At 38.3% G+C, this 16946-nt stretch overlaps 1 pseudogene; it reads right to left on the bottom strand.

Moving 5' to 3' along the window:
• Window positions 1-6859, bottom strand: part of LOC108719746 — a 98082-nt pseudogene extending 91223 nt beyond the window's left edge.
• Between the last annotated feature and the right edge of the window lie 10087 nt (window positions 6860-16946).

Raw genomic sequence — 16946 nt, forward strand, 5'->3', positions numbered from 1 at the left:
GTATTACCAAGTAAAGAACCAAATGAATGAAGCAACTGTTTGTTTCAACTTATGACACCTGTGAAGATTGTCCCCAAGAAAAATCTGGGGTGATACTATCATTAAAGACTATTATTATTATTGTTGTTATTAGTAGTAGTAGTATTAGTATTATTGTAATTATTATTATTGTTATTTTTATTTATTTATTTATATACAGTTGCCATATGCTGCCAGGCTTTTCAGAAAATGATCAACCTCATCAGTCCATGCACTAATGGGATCTTACAGTCCCTATAAAGATCCTTCACAAGGGGAATTTCTCCTTTAAATGATCTTTCTGGATGATGTAAACAATGTGATTGGTCTTTATTATTTTTTTTTTTTGTAATTATTTAGCTTTTTGTTTGGAAGCTCCCCCAGTTTGGAATTTTAGCATCTGGTTGCTAGGGTACAATTTACTCTAGCAACCAGCCAGTGGTTTAAATGAGACTGAGGTTTTAAAAGAAGAGGGACTGGATATAACCATACATAATAAAAAGTAACAATACCAATAACAGTGAAGATGGGGAATAACAATAACAGAGAGAGCTGTGAAGATGTGGAATTCTCTCCCTGAATCAGTGGTACAGGCTGATACATTAGATAGCTTTAAGAAGGGGTTGGATGGTGTTTAGCAAGTGAGGGAATACAGGGTTATGGGAGATAGCTCATAGTACAAGCTGATCCAGGGACTGGTCCCATTGCAATTTTGGAGTCAGGAAGGATTTTACCCCTCTGAGGCAAATTGGAGAAGCTTCAAATGGTTTTTTTTGCCTTCCTCTGGATCATCTGGCAGTTAGGCAGGTTATACATAGACTAAAAAGGTTTAAATTGATGGACGTGTGTTTTTTTTCCAACCTAACCTTTATGTAATAATAAAACTGTAGCCTCAAAGAACAATATATTTTTAGTTGCCAAGATCAGTGACCCCCATTGGTAAAATGAAAAAGACTACACATTTAAAAACTAGTGATGGGAAATTTTATTCGCCAGGCGTTAAAAAACAGACGCCGGCGTCCAAAAAATGGACGCTGGCATAAAAAATGGACGCAGGCATCAAAAATGGGACGCCATTGCCGTTTCACAGGAAATTCGCAAATGTTTCGGCAAAGCAAAACACCCCAAATTCGCCCATCACTATTAAAAAAGAAAATGAAGTTAAGTGATACTAGATACTTTAGTAAGATAATTAGGAGGTTAGATACTATAGTCTGTTATTTTCTGGTTGAAACCCCAAGGCTGCTAAAAGTCCGAATAAAAACGTACTCCACCTCAAACCTGCCTGGGTCAGTCATTGGCTGATGTCCCTTTTACAATTGGAAGATATCACCATCTGCACTGGGTTTTGAGCAATATCCAAATAATTTGTGGTTATTGGACAATAGTCTAGTCAAAGTTTTTGGGCATCAAATCCGAAAAAAATCATATGATTCCGATTTTTTCACTATTTTATCAAGTTTTTTTCCCGCACCAGAGTTTATTTATTGATAAATAAGGTAAAAATGTGGAAGGGAGTTTGGTCAAAGTAGTTTTAAGAAAAGCAATGAGAAATATTTGAATTTTAGTAAAAAAAAAACAAAAACCCTAAAAGTTATATTAATTTACGACTTTAATACGTTTCAGTAAGTTTTGGGCTTAAAAAATTTTGAGATGAAATATGAAACCGTATAGTATACATTTATGGTTTGAAAGCAGAAATTCATCGATAACCTTAAAAATCAGATGATGGGATCTATTCCACAAAAATGGTATTATTGGGGCTTTCCTATAAAGTATTACAGGTATAGGATCCCTTATCCGGAAACCCGTTATCCAGAAAGCTTCTGAATTACGGAAAGGCTGTCTCCCATAAATTCTATTTTATATAAATAACCAAAATGTTCAAAAATGATTTCCTTTTTCTCTGTAACATTAAAACAGTAGCTTGTGCTTGATCCAAACTAAGATATAATTAATCCTTATTGGAAACAGAACCAATTTATTCAGTTTATTTAATGTTTACATGATTTTCTAGTAGACTTAAGGCATGAAGATCCAAACTACAGAAAGATCCGTTATCCGGAAAACCCCAGGTCCTGAGCATTCTGTATAACAGGATCCATTCCTGTATAACTTTGTAACAGTGGAACATTTGTTTTCTACATTGCCAGTCTGATTGACTCGATTCCACTAGTTGGAAATATCATGAAAGATTTATGGGGGAATAAAGTGCAGAACAGAATAGTTTGTTGATGTATGTAGTGTGGTGTAGCCTCCATGAGCTACAAGAATTCGAAACTCATGGAAAAAAACAATCCTGCAAGAGTCACTGTGGACTGTAAAGAAATTTGCTTTGGCTCCTATACAGCATAATCCTTATTAAAATTGTTATGTCTACTACTTTATCTGAAATATTTAAAGTCCAAATCTCCCCTCACCCCTCTAAAATAATACAATCTGATATCTTGTGCTGCTCCCAGTGCATTTATTTTCCAGTGTCCAAGCTCCAGTATTTTCGGCTGTCATTGCCTATACAATCTGCTTCCTCTTAACAGGAGCTTACACTCTGTTCTGGAACATACGTACAAATTAAGGGCACCGACATTTTATTATCACAGTGGCTGTGGGAAATGCTTATCAACTTGCAAAAGTACAAAGCAGTCACTTTTGGCTCTTTTGCTGCTTATTATACCAGATACAAACTTGACCTAACTCCCATCCGCAAATTTGGCTTATTTACGAATATTTCAGGTCGAAAAAATCAGATAAAAAAAATTGAGTTTCAATTCAAATTGTACAACTTTATCAAATTGCCAACTAAAAAAAAATAATATTTTTTGTGTTTTTGAACGAAAACCAGCATCAAACAAGCCCAAACTCCCAAAATTTGTGAAGGTTAAAGGGGACCTGTCAACCTAAGAAATAATTCCAAATTATTTTCATGTTCACTGAGCAAAATAAACTTTTCTTACACTGCAATTATTATTTAAATTTTGTTTCCTTCAGTCTTGGCATCTTGGGCCATTTTGGGGACACTGTTATTAAGGCAAATTGTGCACCACCCCAAAATCTTGTGTATGCACCAGAATGGGGGATCTAATGTCCACGCTTGGCACCCTAGACAATTATAGAGCCTGAGGAGAGAAGGAGAAATTTGAGTTGTGCAGTTACATCTGTACTGAATAGAAAGTGAAATCAATGGGCATCAACATTTTTTTTACATTTTATTTACGCTCTTGACAATTGTCAATGGGCATTTTTTTTGTGGCGACTTTTTTGGCTCAGCGACTTTTTCTGAGAGACTTTTTTGCCCAAATGTCTTGGTGACTGTTTTGTCATTTTGAAATTTTCTGAGGCATATTTTTGCTGCAGATTTGCAGATGGTTAACGGTAGAAATTTGTCACAAATTCATGCCTGGCAAAAAAAAAAATTGCTCATCATTACTGACCATAAATGTTCAGATGTGGACAGAGCCACATCAAGAGCTGATTATTCAACCTCCAGGTAAACTCAGCAAATGTGGCATCTCAGGTGGACACTTTCATCAGAGCATCGTTGGATCACAGTCAGTCTGTCCATACAAAAAATGTTTATCTGGCAGTGCGACTTTCTCGGTGGTTGCTTGGTGCATTGACAGATTAGTGAACAGTTTTTCATCATAATGTAATTACAGTTCTTTCGCAATTTCTGCTAATACTGATCATTCAGGCTATTGTCCAGAACGAAGAGAACAACGTTTTGGTTAGATAAATGGAAGGGAGAGGTGGCAGGGAGATGACAGATAGATGGAAAGGGAGATGACAGATAGATGGAAAGGGAGATGACAGAGAGATGACAGGTAGTGATGGGCAAATTTATTCGGTAGGCATGAATTTGCCGCGAAAAAATTCGCGAAACGCCCGGAAAAATTCGCACGTCAAAAAAAATTCGGAAAAAAAGGACGCCAGCGACGAAAACGGACGCCGGCGTAGAAAAAATGGGCGCCGGCGTCAAAAACGAGACAGGGATTCGCCCATCACTAATGACAGGGAGATGGCAGAGAGGTGGCAGGGAGATGGGAGAGGTTTTCCAAGCTACAGCAGTAGTGGTGTGCGGGCTGGCCCGATACCCGCAGGTTTACCCGTGCGTCAGATGGGTTCGGCTGACCTCGCACTCTTCTAAGTGGGTGGCAGGTGGGTGCAGGTTGAGCTCTTCTCCTGCTCTCCCCGCCCGCTACCTTCAAATGTCGACTTCTGGCTTTATAGCTACGCGCCTGCTCGCCCCTGTGACATCATCGTTAGGCGGGTCTATAAAAGGATAGTCGAATACGAGCGGGTGCGGGCTGAGGGAGGGCAGGTTAGGGTCGGGAGCGGGTCTGGAAAAACCTGACCTGCACATCAATATACAGCAGAGCTCAGCCTGTCAGTCAGTGCTGTGACCATTTCCTGTGAGAGAATGAACAGACACTCCCACCTCTCATTTTAGCCTAGCTTCTGACCTGAGAGGTTCTCATTGCAGCTCTGATGTTAGGACAGTTTCAGCAGGTAAACTGCATTCAAAAAAAGAAAAATTCATCATCATTACATAGTTAGAGGAAAGATAAATCATGTATCTGAATATGAAGGTTGTGTAAAATGTCTCCTTTAAAATATGTTCCTACTACTTTTATAATTTTAATGCAGTGGCAGTTTATTCCTCCCACGCTATACACAAAAGGTGTTCAAGGGAACTATCTGTGCTTTGCACTGTAAAGTTGTGGAATGAATATTTAAATTAACATTACAGGAATTGTAGATTGCATTTTCTCCACATCCTTCAGCTGGTTTCTTGATCCCTGCAGTTGATTTGCCTTCTGGGAAGACTCATGGGATTCGAAGATAAGCAAGCTTATATTATCTAGAGCAGGGATCCCCAAACTTTTGAACCATGAGCAACATTCAGAAGTAAAAGGAGTTGGGGAGCAACACTAGCATGAAAAATGTTCTTGGGGTGCCAAATAAGGGCTGTGATTGGCTATTTGGCAGCCCCTATATGGACTGGACTTACAGGAGGCTCTGTTTGACAATACATCTGGTTTTTATACAACTAAAACTTGACTCTGAGGCAGGAATTGAAAAATAAGCACCTGCTTTGAGGCCACCGAGAGCAACATCCAAGGGGTTGGAGAGCAACATGTTACTCATGAGCTACTGGTTGGGGATCACTGATCTAGAGCATATTTGGCTCCAATTCTGATCCAGTCCTTCCTCCTTCCATCCCATTTCTGCTAATGGATTTCTAATAATTAGCATTTTATAAAAGGTTATTGTTCAGGTAGCTTCCTCTAAATTCCCTAATATAATTTTGATATGAGTGAGTAACTCCTATAACCCCAACACGCCAGAAGTTTTTTTGAAGTTCACCAACAGTATGAGGATCACAATCTGAACAGTCCTGCATAAGCCCACAATAATAAGTTAATTTCTGTAAATGCCTATATATATATATATATATATATATATATATATATATATATATATATATATATATATATATATATATATATATATATATATATATATATATTAATTACTTGCTTTATTATGCTTGCTCTTCTGTTGCTCATGGACCATCTCTAATGAAGCACCCAATGATGCAAAGCACTGTAGCAGGGAGGAGCTCACGGAGCACTGAGGTAGCTCTTTTGGTGTGTTATTTATGTTGGATACATTCATGTGTGATACTGCCTATGGTTTGCATTAATATGTGGGTCTTATGTTCTCAGTTTTAACTTTTACTAATATTTCATGATAACATCAGGTAGTGGTCGTGTACCCTACTCTGCAATGTCGATGAGCGACCACATTCACCAGGGAATGCCGCATTTTTTTTTACTGGGGATATCTCGATAATTTAGCTCATGACAACTCAGAGAAGTAAAACAAGTAATTTCTGTGTCCCTGGCCTAATTGAGGAGAAAGTACAAGTTCATATTTGAAGTAACTGAAGTGGTCTTCTGCTACTTTAGCTGAGATTGTTTTGGATTTAAGCTCCCTTAGACCCACAGTTTGGGAATCTCTGATCTAAGGTCTAACCATGGTACTCTCCCAAAAACTTTTGTTTGAAAAGCCAATATTAAACTGTATTCTCAGGGGCAGACAAACTTTACTTAGTATCAACAGATCATTGGTTTGTGTAACCCTTTTCCAACAGTTCTTTCAAATAGTTTGATTGGCAGGGGAGTTGGTTTAAACTTTTTAGCACCGTGGGTCAACCCTTCTCTAAATATGAGTTTGTCCTGGTGTTAACCTTGTGAGCACCAGAGAGCTCTTAGTGACCTTACAAGATGCATGATCACGACTGACTTATGCTTCAGAGCAGCTTCACAATTTGAAAGGTATTGAAAGAAAAGGCTGCTGGTTTCCTGTGTCACTGATTTATTTGTGATTATTAAATTCACTTGCCCATTTCAGGCTCTCGACTCTTTGGAAGGTGCCCGAAGCTTAGCCTGGGTGTACTGCACAATGTCTACTGTGGCACTTACAGAGCCCTCTGAGTTATGGCTTTATGCAGTGACCTTGGTGGGCAGTTTCGTTTGTTTTGAATTAGTTGTCTAATGCTCTTGTGTGGGCCTTTATTAGAGTAATTATTTGCTGATCATTGCACGTATAGATTTAAAGTTCATGGTGCAAAGCAGAACTAAAATAATGTGGATTCAAGGTGAATTATTTCTTTGGTTGACCTTTGCTCCTCCCTGCCTTGGCTGCCCACATCTGGGAGGAAACCCAGCCATATGTTTCCAGTTTATCCCAATAAATCTTTGTGCAGTAGTACACCCACCATGCCTCGGGACATATCAAACTGGTGCTTCACACAGTAGTCAGGGTCCTCGCTCTGCATAATGCTCTACATTATTCTGTGACCAGAGCAGCATTCCAAAACCCCACATTTTACACCCTCTCATTTAGCAACATAATTATCTATAAAAAGCATATTACATTACTTTCACCACAGACGCTAAATTCATTTTTTAAAGATTACACATAGATCTGTGTAGAAAGTGGTTCACCTTTACGTTAATATGTAGTATGTTACAGAATGTTGATATCGATTTTGAGTTACTCCCTTCCTCTTCTGCCTCTGTTCAGCTTTAAGTTGGTTTGAATTGGCAACAGTCGTTAAAAAAAACATTCTCTGTGATACTATTTTATCGTTCTTTCCTTTTAATGCATACCTTGTAGTACTTTACAAAAGATTATCCATCATTCCCATTAGTTCCTGCCCAGTGAAGCTTACAATCAATGTTTATGATGTTTACACAACGCACATAAATAGCTAAACAAATTGTAAATCGTTGAATGGTCTATTGAGAGCTATTATTATCTTGTGCCTCCCCATTAAAGGACTAGTAACATCAAACATTTTTAAAGAAATTCGTTTGTATACTTTGAAAAAAAAACCACCAAGACACATTAAACTTTAAAATCGCAAAGTCTTTATTAAGAAATAACTTACCGAAACTCAACTTGCACTCCTCTTTAGAAAAGGCGATCGTGATCCATCGTGCAGAGCTCGATTTCTCCTCCCTATCTTCCTTATAGGAGATAGCCAGGGAGGAGAAATCAAGTGCCGCACGTTGGATCGCCACCCTGCCGCCTTTTCTGAAAAGGAGCGGAAGCTGAGTTTTAGTAAGATATTTTTTGATAAAGGTTTTGCAATTTTAAAGAATAAATTGTCTTTGGTGGGGGTTTTTTCAAAGTATACTAAACATTTTTTTAATGTTAGTGGTCCTTTCACCAAGGAACTAAAAAGAACAAAACAAATAAATGGTGAAATATTGCTAAATCTAATTATTTATAATTTAAGAAACATAACCTGTAGCTCTAATTGCAACTAATGATTCTTCTACAGGTATGGGATCTGTTATACGGAAACCTGATATCCATAGAGCTCCAAATTACAGACAGGCCGTCTCCAATAGACTCCATTTTATCCAAAAAATTCGAATTTTAAAAAAAGATTTCCTTTTTCTCTGCAATAATAAAATAGTACATTTTACTTGATTCCAACTAAGATATAATTAATCCTTACTGGAATCAAAGCCAATATATTAGGGTTATTTAATGTTTCAATTATTTCCTAGTAGACTTAAGGTTTGAAGGTCCAAATTACAGAAAGATCCATTATACGGAAAGCCCCAGGTCCCGAGCATTGTGGATAACAGCTCCCATACCTGTACCAGCTATTTGTGAGGGCAAGACATATTTCTGTTCAAATCTGATCATTTCTTTCCCCCCTCCCCAATTCCAGATTCCCGATACCTTCTTAAATGGAAAGAAAGTATTTGTTTAAATGCATAAAAACAAGTTACATCAACACGACAAATGGTAATAAAAGTTGAATGCCATGTTGACTTCTCCTAGATGTTGTTAAAAAAAATGAATGAAGTCTACAATTAGGCTTTTAGTTTTTACTACAAGTGACTGGTTGACCCCAGAAGCCTGTGACAGAATTTTCCTGTAAATATACATATTTATTTTTCCGTTATGGTAAAATTTCTAGTCACAGCTGTGACTATTTTTCCTATGAGCAAACGTATTTTTCCTTGTTTTCACAGACAAGCCTGGCCTGACTCTTATGTCACTGCTTGTCTGGGTCATTCATTAAACTGTAAAAATAAGTTCTTTACAAAAATCCACTTAGATACGCAATCAAATGTCAAAAAACTCTTATTTTTTTAGCAATCCATTAGAGTGGCCTAATTTAATTATACAAAGATTTGTCAAGCTCTTTATCTGAAGTGCAGATCCCTAGAGGAAAAGGGAAAAAAGATAAAAACTGCAGGAATGGCATAAGATGTACTTCATTTGCATTTGGCACTTCTCTTTAGGGCAGAAACACACGGTCAGATTCGGGGAGATTCATTGCCCGGTGGCAAATCTCCTTTTCTTCGGGGCGACTAATCTCCCTAAACTGCCTCGTCTGCCTTCCCACCGGCTAGAATGTAAATCTCCAGTGGGATGGCACTCAGGGCACTTCGTTTTCCAAAGTTGCCTCATAGGAAACTTCGGGCAACTTCGGAAAACAAATCGCAACTGTTACATCTGGGGCAATTTCAGACACTTTGAACTTTGCGTTTAAGTAGCCCAAGTACCAGACTCCCCAAACTTGCCCATTGACTTCATTAGGTATTGTACTTGGCAATGTGGACCGGCACTCTTTTTTTAGGAGCTTCCCAAAAAAGTCATTTGGGAGAGGGGATGTCTTGGGTGCTTTAGTACTTTGGCGCCAATTAATTAACAATCGAATTCTGTTTTTTCCACGAATCTTAAAAACGACATGGTTTCCTATATTTCTAATAAAAAAGCTCTAAAAATGATGTGAGATTTATTAATGGCCTGATTTATCAAAGGTCGAATTGAAAATTAGAATTTTCGATTTTTTTTCTGGTCAAAACTGTTATTCAAATTCAATACGAGAATTGACAAAACTCCTGAAATTCGAGTTTTTTAAAATTCGATTCGAGTTTTCGGGTTGATTCCATTCATCCGAATTTAAAAAATTAAATTTTTTTAATAAATTTCGATTGTTCGAATTTTGAATTTATGGGAATTTAGGGGAGTTTTTAAAACCTCACATGAATTTGAAATTCGACCCTTGATAAATATGCGTCTAAGGGGCATATTTTTAAGGGTTGAATTTCAAATTGAAAAAATTCTAATCGAATTTGGACTATTCCCTAGTCGAAGTACACAAAAAATAGTTCGAAATTTTAATATTTTTCATTCGAAAATTCACCTCGACCTTTGATAAATCTGCCCCTAACTGTAAAAACCACAAAAACCTGGTATAAGTTGTTGAGGTCCTATAGAAGTCAATGGGAGCTGCAGTGATCTGAATGGACCACTTTAAATCAATTCAGACTTTCAGTGGTTTTATGAATTTTTTTTCACTAGGAAATGCACATTTTTAGTGTATTCAGCTGCGTAATCTTAATGGAAAGCTAAACATATGCGAGTAGCTGAGGAAAAAATTTGCTGTGGGGAGGTGCTTCTCAGTCCTATGTAGCACATGTTTTGCTCTGAAATTTAGGGCAGAGACATATGCTCAGATTCAGGGAGATTTTAAAGCCAAGACTTTTGCAAAATTGTTTAAGGGCTTTAGCACACGGCAGATTTGGGGAAATTTAATTTAATCGCCTCTTCTGCGGGGCAACAATCTCCCTGAACTGCCTTCCCCCTGCCTTCCACCTGCTATAATGAGAAAACGCCAGCGCCAATGCACTCGTGGCGCTTCAATTTCCGAAGTTGCCGAAGTTGCCTTCACGAGGGAACATGGCACATTTATCAAGGGTCAAATTTCAAATTCATGTGAGTTTTTTAAAACTCCCATAAACTCGAAATTCGACCAATCGAAATTGATTAAAAAAAACAAATTTTCTCAGCTCGGACTATTTGAAAAACTCGAATTGTTTTAAAAAAAACTCAATTTGAGGTTCTTTCTCCGAAAAAACTTGAATGTCATGAAGGCTGCAAACCAGTGATGTGTGGGTCGGGTTCGGGGAACCCCGACCTCTACTGCCCCCGGCTTCCTTTTACAGACCCCCACCGATGACATCACAAAAGGGGCGGGGCAGGCAGGCGCAGCATCGATAAAAGAAGAAACCAAATTTATCCCTAGACCTCTCCTATTGACTTATACAGCAATTCGGCAGATTTAGGGTGGTGAATAGTCGACTTCAAGTTCTTAAAGGGCCAGAGGACGATAAATCTCGTAGTTCCAATTAAAAAGCGAATCGAGTTTGGATAATTCACAATAAGAATTAGAAATTCTTGACCAATAAAAATTTGAAAATTCGAATTCTCACTTCGACCCTTAATAAATCTGCCCCATAATGTTTCCACACTCCAGTGCCATTCTTAAACGTCATAATGGATATAAATGTTTATCTATTACTCCAACATCCATCAGTGATTTAGTTTGATCATGGCTATAACCTACAATGTAACTAGGCACTTGGGGTGTCCAAAATTCTTCTGAACTGACATAGCACACCAGCCTGTTTGAAAGCTGACACCCAGGCTGTTAGTTGGAAAAGTTCACGCAGACCAAAGCTTGAGGATTCCAGTCCACACATTCTTCTTTGGAGGCTAAGCAGACTGTGTCTTTTCCAGAAGGCAAATTGCTTCTGTTGGGTGAGTGCCTGCAGCCCAGAGATTACTGTCAAATGCAGGTCAAAAACGTCTGCATTACCTTACAGGCTACTTGGTATGCAGCAGCTAATATTCAAATTGAACACATGGTTTAGAATTGTCTCCTATGCTGGTTATTTCTTTTGGATCATCCATCATACTTTCACACAGCCTGACACATAAACGGAATATACCACTACGCCTAACAAGGAACATTTGCATGAAAAGTAGCGTCTAAAACTGGATGTGGCAGGTGATGATTAAATGCAAATGACGGTATTATGTAACCACTTTTAAGATTATTACAATTTAAAACAGAGCTTTCTATCCTCTTCTCCAAGTTAGTGAAATAAATAAAAGAGGAGCAGAGAGCTAACACACAGTTACTGCAAAAGTACAGGCAGATAGCATCAAACCGAATGTAAATGTCGAATTAGGTTAGTGCTGAACTCTTCAAAGCACAATGGATGACGAAATAATTCTCCATAAAACCTGGTTTGCCAAGAAAATACTTGTTCTCCGGTGATGTAATCATGTTCTCATGGTTTAAAGGGGATCTGTCATCGATCTATTAAATGTAAATACTTTTATCCAATAATAAATGTCATTTAATATTCTGTAGTCAAAAATAAATTCTCAAATTTAGCATTTGCATGTATTTATTTTAAAAATGTTCATTAAATATGCATGCCTCTATGGCACTTACATAGAGGTGCCTGAGCAAGTCAGTTCTTTTGGAACCCTAAACAGAACAACTTAATGGGCATGTAAAGTCTAAAATAGAATAAGGCTAGAAATGCTGTATTTTGTATACTAAATATAAACATGAACTTACTGCACCACAAGCCTAATCAAACAAACAAAGTTGGCTACAGGGGGTCACCATCTTGTAACTTTGTTAAACATCTTTGCAAGACTAAGACTGTGCACATGCTCAGTGTGGTCTGGGCTGCTTAGGGATCGTCAGAAACAAAGCTGCTTGAGTTCTGCATGGCTGGGAAGTAAGGCGGGGGCTCCCCCTGCTGTTCATAAGTATGATTGTTTCCCTGCTCAGCAGTTAGGGACCATCAATTCCTATCCCCAGCAGTAGATGAAGGGAGAATTTCACTGCATACAGTCAGGTTTCTTATAAAAACGGTACACATTTTTTAATTAAAGTATATTGGAGATATGTTTCTTTTTCATTAAATAAAGTAAAATGGGATTTTATTTTTTTGCCTTTGCATGCCCTTTAAAGCACTATGCCTTCCATCTCCCATAGCATAAACCACTTTGGAACTGTTTAAGTTTCATTATTATTATTATTATCATCATTATTAGTAACATATTTTTTATAAAGCACCAATATAATCCCCAGTGCTGCAGAATATATGGTTGTGTACATTTAGCATAAAGATTACATACAAAAAACAGTAACCAACACACATTATAAAGAGGACCCTGACCATTATGCAGGTGCGGGAAACACACCCATATTGAAATTCATGTCTATTAGACACGTGAATAGAAATGCACACGGATTCTAAACTGAAAAGTCATTTTTATTCAAAAGATATAATTAGACATATACATTGATTTACAAAAAATGCTACAGAAATCATCTCAGTAGATCCCATTTATTGTAGGGATGCACTGAATCCAGGATTTGGTTCAGGATTCGGCCTTTTTCAGTAGGATTCGGCCGAATCCTTCTACCCAGCCAAACCGAATCTGAATCCTAGTTTGCATATGAAAATTAGGGGCAGGGAGGGAAATTACGTGATTTTTTTTGTCACAAAACAAGGAAGTAAAAAATGTTTTCCCTTCCCACCCCTAATTTGCATATGCAAATTAGGATTCAAATTTGGTCCGGTATTCAGCCAAATCTTTCGCGAAGGATTCGAGGTGTTTGGTTGAATCCAAAATAGTGGATTTGGTGCATCCCTAATTTAGTGCTTTACTTTCAACCCCATCCTCAGACACCCAATGTCTGCCAGACCTGAGGGCACTATATTAACAATGTTATCAAATATGACTGTGTGTCTAGTGTATATTCCAGGTGTTACTGACTTGGATGATTCTCTTCATCCTCTGATTCTCTTTATATTTGCAAAATTGTTTTTAAGGATACTCTGTTAGGCTACAGATCACCAGAATATCTTTTGTACAGTTTGGTTAGGGCTCAACTCTATGGGAGACTTTGGGGCACATTTACTAAAGGGTGAATTGCTCAGTTGGAAGTTTCAGAATTGCATGAAAAAACAGGCATGTTAAGCTTAGATTTTTTTGGGCTGGCCTAGGGACGTACTAAATTCATAATTTTATCGATTCAGTAACGTAAATAGAGGGGGCCCCCCCTCTGTACGCTATTTTCTGCATGAATCCAGTGGTACGCGAGCTGCCGAGGAGCCCTGAGGGGGTACGGGCCCTGGCCCAATTGCACCCCCTGCTCCCCCGATAGTTACGCCACTGATTCGATTATGTAAAGTCTGTCACAAAAGATTTGTCCAAATCCAACACCTTTCAGCAAATAAAGTGTCTTTTTTATTTGGTCTAGATCTAAAAAGGAGAAGGAAAGGTAGAGTTGTGTGGGTGCCAAATCTCAGGCTCCCCCCAGTGATTATAAACGCTTACATTCTTCAGTCACCACACTGTTTTTTGTGTCTTGGCTTTCAGTCTACTGCACTTGCTCCTTTCTGGACCAGAACAACAAGAAATTGTAACAACTTCTCCACAGCTTACAGACAGCATGCAGGAACTACATAACCCACAATGCATTGCACTGTGATTTTTTTCTTATTGAAATCACGTGTGCAGGGAAGTGTGGGGTTTGGAGGATGCAGGCTGAGGACAGATGGCTATTGATACAAAGTAACAGTAGTCAGCCAGCTCAGCAAAGTAGTGAGACAGATCAGCAGGAGAGCAGGGATCTAGGCTTAGGAAATTGGTCCAAACCATTGAAAATCTTGAAAAGTCTGCAAATTTTGTAATTGATGTATATTGCAAAGTTGCTTGAAATTATGTTTACTTTTCAAAAAGCTCAAGTTATGTTTGTGTGGAGTTCCCCTTTAAGAACTTGGGCACAAAACTACATACTGAAGGTGAGGTCTTCCCAAGGATATATAAAGTTTCAAAATGGTGTTTTCATCCCTTGAGTTAATGCCCTTGTACTGATGGTAAATGTTCAAGGCTGGTATCACTTGATCATGTACATGAAAGATGTAGCTGCAAGGCAACTATTTGTCCCTGTCTTTGTAAATTATCCTCGATGTCTGTCCCTTTGTGTATGCCAATATAAATGTATATAATAAGCAATAGTTTTAACTTTATATATAAATAAAAAAGTATTTTTAGTTGCACTTCCCAGGGTGAATTCTGAGGCATGGTAATACTGTAATGGGATTTGTAAACCCGTTAACTAGAAATTGTATTTTTCCGGAGAAACCGGACTGAGAAGCCTTTAACTTATAATAGTAGGAAAAGAAAAATACGAGTTTGGATGCTATTATTCTGACCACAGAATAACTCAGCTGTTTAACCTATGAAACTAAAATTGTGTTCAGTTTTGCCTTTTTTCACCATGTCATTATTAGATGTGAGCAACACTGACATGAAAATATTACCCTGTCGTAAGGAATATGGTGGTGCTGACTGATATAGATATAGGCATTTATAAATGGTAGGGCGCTTAGACATTGGTTGCCACCTGTCCAGTTCCAATTTTAGAAAACCGGGAAGGATTTCCTATGAATGATGTGGCGATCAGGCAATCGGCATCCTCCAAGTCACTGATGTCATGACCCGCCCCCCCCCAAAAAACACAACCCCACCTCTGTGATACGACCCCTTGGGGGGCAATCCAAGGTGTCCACTGTTCCATGCAGATCACTTCCAATTCTGAGATCTACTTTGGTTGACTTGCATGTTTTAACACAGTAGTCCCCAACCTTTTTCACCAGTGAGCAACATTCAGATTTAAAAAGAGTAGGGGAGCAACACAAGCAGGGAAAATGTTCCTGGGTGGTGCCAAATAAGGGCTGTGATTGGCCATTGGTAGCCACTATGTGGACTGACAGCCTACAAGAGACTCTGTTTGGCAGTACAACTGGTTTTTAAGCAACCAAAACTTGCCTGGAAGTTCAAAAACTTGCTTTGAGTCCACTGAGAGCAACAACCAAGGGGTTGGACATCACAAGCTACTGGTTGGGAATCACTGTTTTAACATGTACCCACTTTGGCATCCAGAATTTGCTGATATTCAGTGCAATCTCTTCTACATTTTACCACTCCGGCTGATTTATTCTTATTTATACAATTCAGCTCGGAGGAAGTTACAGGGGTGAACTCTGAAGCCTGAGTAGGGTCAGCTAGTAGCAATTCTGGGCATCATCTACATCTTATCAACAACAGAGCGGTTTCCCAGGTCACATTTTGTTCCAGAGACCCATGTGCCTGTAGGTATATTTCTGATTTAGGGGAGTAATCATTTATTTGTTAATACTGGCTCCCCCTACTGCTATCCCTTTAATTTACAACTCCCCATTCCTAAATTGCATGAAGTTTAAATGGGTTGTCCACCTTTAAATTAACTTTTAGTATGACTTTAAGGGGCCGATTCATCAAGGGTCGAATATCGAGGGTTAATTAACCCTCGATATTCGACTAGGAACTAAAATCCTTCGACTTCGAATATCGAAGTCGAAGGATTTAGCGCAGATAGTACGATCGCACGATCGAAGGATTATTCGAAGGATTTAAATCCAACGATCGAAGGAATATCCTTCGATCAAAAAAACTTAGGAAAGCCTATGGGGACCTTCCCCATAGGCTAACATTGACTTCAGTAGCTTTTAGCTGCCGAACTAGGGGGTCGAATTTTTTTTTAAAGAGACAGTGCTTGGACTATCGAATGGTCGAATATTCGAACGATTTTTACTTCTAATCCTTCGATAGTCGTAGTCGAAGGTCGAAGTAGCCCATTCGATGGTCGAAGTAGCCCAAAAAAACTTCGAAATTCAAAGCTTTTTACCTTCGAATCCTTCACTCGAAGTTAATGAATCGGCCCCATTAATGAGTCATATTCTGAGACAATTTGAAATTGAATTGAAAAAAATTGAGTTTCATTTTTTATTATTTGTGGTTTTTGTGTTATCATATCAACCATGCATTCATTTGAATAAGAGACTGAGATAAGAATAGGACATTGCCCGAATAGAAAGATGAGTAATAAAAAGAAGCAATAACAATAAGGGGGTTATTTTTCAAAGGTCGAATTTCGAAGTTATGTGATATTGTAACAAATTTATTTGAACTGAACATTCGAATCTAATTTGAAGCGAGTTTTCCTCCGAAAAAACTCGAATGTCAGGGAGGCAATTAACATCTTCAAATGCCAATGACCTGTTGAACCATGAACTAGGCAGGTTTTAGGAGGCAAATAGTCAAATTAGGACTGTTTCTAGGGTCAAGTTGGTGGTTTTAAGTGATCGGTGTATCTCTCCCGTTTTGCCGAAAAATTTGTGAATTTCCCGCAAAATTTGCGAAATGGTGAAAAATTTGCAAAAAGTTCACGAAAAATCATGAAATCGGAAAGTTCACGAAAAAAACGTGAAATTCTACCGTTTTCACAAAAAAATCATGAAATTCGAACGTTTTCATGGAAAAATCGAGCAATTCGAACCTTTTTAAGAAAAAATCGTGATATCCGAATTTTCACTGGTGAATTTTTTCGGGATATTCGCGGATGTATTCGCCTCACCAGGAAATTTCGAACAACTTCGGAAAACGAAGAGCTCAAGTGCCATCCCACCGGCGAT

The sequence above is a fragment of the Xenopus laevis genome, chromosome 6S, assembly GCF_017654675.1.
Source record: "Xenopus laevis strain J_2021 chromosome 6S, Xenopus_laevis_v10.1, whole genome shotgun sequence".
Lineage (NCBI taxonomy): Eukaryota > Metazoa > Chordata > Amphibia > Anura > Pipidae > Xenopus > Xenopus laevis.